This window comes from Heterocephalus glaber, unplaced genomic scaffold, assembly GCF_053883595.1.
Source record: "Heterocephalus glaber isolate CG9 unplaced genomic scaffold, H.glaber_assembly_v1.0 deba00001446, whole genome shotgun sequence".
In the NCBI taxonomy this organism is placed as follows: Eukaryota; Metazoa; Chordata; class Mammalia; order Rodentia; family Bathyergidae; genus Heterocephalus; species Heterocephalus glaber.
The window spans coordinates 5,783,590-5,788,545 of NW_028258298.1; the positions used below are offsets into that span (position 1 = coordinate 5,783,590).

Here is a 4,956-nt window from a genome sequence, read left to right on the forward strand (position 1 = left end):
AGGGGACAAGGAAATACATGAAAATGATTTAGAAAGTCTTCGATCTAAAATTAGGTAAGTCCTGGGCTGGAGATTTAGCTCAGTGGTTCTGCCTCCTGCCTCGCAAGTGCAAGGACCCGAGTTTGATCTCTGATACCAAAAAAAATAAAATTAAAAAATAAAAAATAAAATAAAATTAGGTAAGTCCTGAAGGAAGTTTATTTGCATTTTCACGTCACTAAAAGATTATTAATAAAATTATTATATAATAATATATATAATATTATTTATATTTATTTTATTTATTTATATTATATTATATTTATATTTATATATTATTATATAATAATAATAATTATATAATAAAAATTATTAATAAAAGTTGATTGCCCCTTTCATCAGTTTTTGGAACTTGAAAAGGTTTGTCTATTTTTACCAAATGATATTTAGGAGCTTACCTAATCTTGCAGTTCTCGAGTGTTAATTTTTCCTCCCTAGTATGTTCATGTCAGTGACCAAGGCTTAAAAGTGCTTTATTTGGGCTGGAGATTTAGCTCAGTGGCACCGCTCCTGCCTCAAAAGCACAAACTCCTGAGCTCGATCCCTGGTACCACAAAAAAAAGAAAGAAAGAAAGTGCTTTGTTTGCATTTTATTATTTTTTGTGCCTAAAGGTAAAAGGCCCTAAATAATCAAAACTTTCTTGTTTTGTTTTAGGCAGTATGGAGGAGCCAGCCCAGGAGGAGTCTGCCACTGAGCTACTGCCCCATCCTTTTTTATTTTTAATTTTGAGGCAGGTTCTTGCTAAATTGACCACACTGGCCTCAAACTTGTGATCCTCCTGCTGCAGCCTCTCAAATATCTGGGATTACAGGTGCACCCCACCAAGCTCTGCATTCTTAAGAGTCAGACTCTCCTAAACAGTTATCTTCCATGTCCATTTACAATATGTGCATTTCTTTGTTGGAAAAAAAAGCAAAGATCATGTTCCTATCTGTGCCCTTATCTGAGTGAGCAGTGTCCTTGAGTTCATTCATTTGATGTGTGTTTATCCACCACTGATGGGTGGGTAACCTGGGCTCAGTAGTTGCTCCTAAGTCAGTATACTTTTCAAAGTCAACTAAGAACTTTATTAAAAAGAGCTCAAACTCAACGTTTCTAAATCACCAAGGCTGCAGGGAACTAAAGAAACCAGTTTATACATATATTTTAAAAGCTCTTTAGGGAATTCTACTCTACTAGTATTCTTTTTTCATTTTGGTAGTGCTGGGTGTGGAAGCCAGGGCCATAAGCAGACTAGTTAAGTACTGGGCTACATCCCCAGCTTTCTAGTGCTTTTGATGCCTACTGCTCTTAAGCAGTGGTTGCTCAATTCTTCCATATTGTGGACAAGGAAAAATAATTTAAATTGCACAGCTAACTTAAAATTACCAGGTTGTCTTGTTATGTTTTGTTGTTTTAAAAAGTTTTGTAAATAAAACTGTTGAATTAAGACACATAAGCTGAGCACAGTGGAGCACACCTAAGTTGGGAAGGTCACTTGAGCCCAGGAGTTTCAGGCCAGCCTGGCAATATAGCAAGACCCCAATCTCTCTTTGTTTGTTTGCTTTTTGAAACAGAATTTCACCAAGTTGTGCAGGCTGGCCTTGAACTCACTGTGTAGCCCAGGCTGGCCTCGAGCTCATGGCAATCCTCCTGCCTCAGCCTCTCGAATGCTGGGATTACAGGCGTGTGCCACCATGCCCATCATTAGGACCCCATCTCTTTAAAAACACTTAAAAATTGGGCCAGGGATTTAGTTCAGTGGCACCGTGCCTGCCTCGAAATCGAAAGGTCCTGAGGAAAAAAACACTTAAAAATTAAGACAGCGTTATTATTACCACCATTTCAATAAAGAAAGAACCCTTACCAATAAAAAGTTATGATTTAAAAATTTTTAAATTTCATAAAATGTAACTTCTTGATTCTCTCTACAATGATCTTGTTATTCTTGCTGCAGATCAGGTTGCTGATACTATACTTCATGATGAACCATGCTGAGTTAGCACAGGCATTGGAACCATTGCATTGCAGGAAATAAATGTGAATCAGTTATGTGCCTGGGCCCATCACCTTTAAATATCTGCTTCCTTCCACCAGAGTCTCCTTTTCCCACTCACCCTTGGCTGACTCAGTTTTTGTTTTTTGTGTGTTTTTTTTGGTACCAGGGGATCAAACTTGGGACCTTGCACTTTCGAGGCAGGTGGCAGAACCACTGAGCTAAATCCCCGGCCCCTGACTCAGTATTTTTAAGACTTGGTTAAGGTATCACAGGCTCATGGGAATTTTCTCTTCTCCCCTGCTTCTTGAAGGCTGAATTTGGAGCACCCATTTTGTGGTTCCCAAAACATTCTGTACACACTTCTATCACCCTATTTTTATCACATACCTTTTTTTTTTGGTACTAGAGATCGAACTTGGGTCCTGCTTGCGAGGCAGGTGCCAGAACCACTGAGCTAAATCCCCGGCCCCTATCACCCTATTTTTAAACTATTAAATCATTCATTTATATCACTAGTCCTCAGGAGGGAGGAATCATGTTTTGTTCATTTCTGTACCTCCATGATCTAGCATAGTACTGTAGTTGTATTTAATGGGCATTCAAAAAGCATTTGCTGCCAGGAGTGGTAGTGCATGCCTGTAATCTCAACACTTGGAAGGCTAAGGCAGGAGGATGGCTAGGAGTTCGAGGCTTGTCTGGACTACATGGCAAGACCCTGTCTGAAAAATAAATAAATAAAATCAAAAAGCATTTGCTGGGCCAAGGGGACAGCTCAGTGTTGATAGAGTGCAACTTAGCCTGTGCAAAGCTCTAGGTTCAATCTGCAGCAACCCCCACCCCAATTACTAGACACACAAGCTAGCTTTACAGTCTGGCAAAGAGGAGAAAACGTGTGCACACTTAGGGAGAGTACTCGGTGCAAAGTCATACACGGCACAAGAGAACCGGAAGTTGTTAGGGAGCACAGAGGAGAAAGCTGGTTAAACCTGCATGAGGATTCAGGCAAAGATCATAAAGAGAGATATCTCAGATTTCCTGGGAATACATAATAAATACAGGATATCTGGTCCCCCATGCCTTCCCTCTCCAGTACTATTCTGCTCTGCTTTCCAGTCCCTATGAATTACACAGCTTCTTTCCACTGTGCTCTTCCACCACGATGTTTCTGCCTTAGATCCAGCCAACCATGAACTGCATTCCCTGAAACCCTGAGCCCCATTAAACCTGCCCTCCTTTAAGTTGTGGATGCTAGGTATTGTATGCCAGAAATGCAAATGCTGACTGAAATATGGAGAAAGCGAGAAAGAGGGCAGAATCAGAATTAGAGTTTGGGGAATTACCTACACAAAGGTTATTAATTAAATCCATAAGACACCCACTGGGGACTGTAACAAGAAAGGTAGAAAGAAATCCAAGGGAAATGAAATTTTTCTGTTCGATCAATATTTACCATGACAGCATAGGGTACACATTTTGAAAAGGCTAAATGGTTGGAGGACTGAAAAAGAACCACTGAATTAGGAAACTACTGAATTTGGTCATTAGTCATTTCTTTTTCAGAATAAAAGCTACTTGAAGGAAACAAAGGATTAAGTGGCTCTTTAGTGAGAAAAGATAGCACAGTTGTTGCTTCCAAAATAGTCTCTAGGGAAAAGGAACTAAGACAGCAGCTCTTACAGAGAATGGAGTTTTTATATTCTGGTGGTTGTTATTGTTGTTTTCTCTTGAATAAGAAGGCGCTGCAAAGCCAAATGTGGTGGTACGCGCTTATACTCCCAGCTCCTCAGGAGGCTGAGGCAGGAGGATCACAATTTCAAGGCTAGCCTAGGCATTTAGTGATACCCTAACTCAAAATAAAAATAAAAAGAGCTGGGGATATTCCTCAGCACTCCCTGAGTTCCATCTCTAGTACTGAGAGGGGAAAAAGAAGACACTGGTAAAAGGGAAGAAATGAAAGTACATGAGAAACAGTTGGGATTTGTAGAATGAATGTCAGTGCCATTTTATATATGAGGAAACTGAGGCTCAGAGAGGCCAAATTTATCAAAAACCAAAACCAGTTCTACCAGAGAAGGAAATTGAATCCTGCTTTTTCTGACTCAGAAACATAGTCTTCTGCCAGGTATGGTGGCACATGCCTGTCATCCCAGCACTCTCAAGGCTGAGGCAGGAGGATCACAAGTTTGAGCCCAGCCTGGGCAACTTAGCAAGAACTTGTCTCAAAAAAAAAAAAAAATCAAAATTAAATGAAGGAGGGGGTTTGGGGGATGTAGCTCAGTGCAAAGGCCCTGAGTTCAGTCCCCAATGGCACCAAAAGGAATAAAGGAAAGAAACATATGGTCTGCTGATCACGTCCTACCAACCATCTCCCCACCAGATATCAGAAAATATCAGTCTAATAAACCCCTCAGTGGATGAATGTCTCAAGGGGGTGGCCATTCTTTGACTCGCATTTTAATAAGGCTTTGTGGTAGCCTGTCAAATCACATGTCTAATAATAAACACAGAAGCCACTGTAAAAATGTGACTCATAGCTTTGCATGATGGTGGTATCAGAGCCAATGATGTTTCTCTGAGGTGTGATTATTGCTAATTAAAAATATGACTCAAGAGGAATTAGAAAGCTATCTAGTAGTCCCATCTTTCTCTCCTGCATACAGCTCTCTAGTTCTATGGGTGGAATCACTTCTTAGAAGCAGCAGAGTTGCTTGAAGCCAAACAGGTTTAACCTTACTGAGCCACACCTTTACCACATGAATAGATAATGAAGATTCAAAGATTGGAATTCAGAAAGCCTTTCTTCTACTTTCTGCTGGCCTGAACTAAAACAAAAATGTATCACAGTCAAGGTGATAAAATCAGCACAAAACCTCCCTGAAGGTAGAGACTGCTATGGCACACGTGCAACAGAGGGCTGTTTGTATCACTGAAAGCTCTA

General features: G+C 40.2%; 1 pseudogene; it reads left to right on the forward strand.

Moving 5' to 3' along the window:
• Positions 1-4,550: 4,550 nt before the first annotated feature.
• On the forward strand, positions 4,551-4,711 carry LOC147827417 (U4 spliceosomal RNA; annotated as a pseudogene).
• Positions 4,712-4,956: the final 245 nt, after the last annotated feature.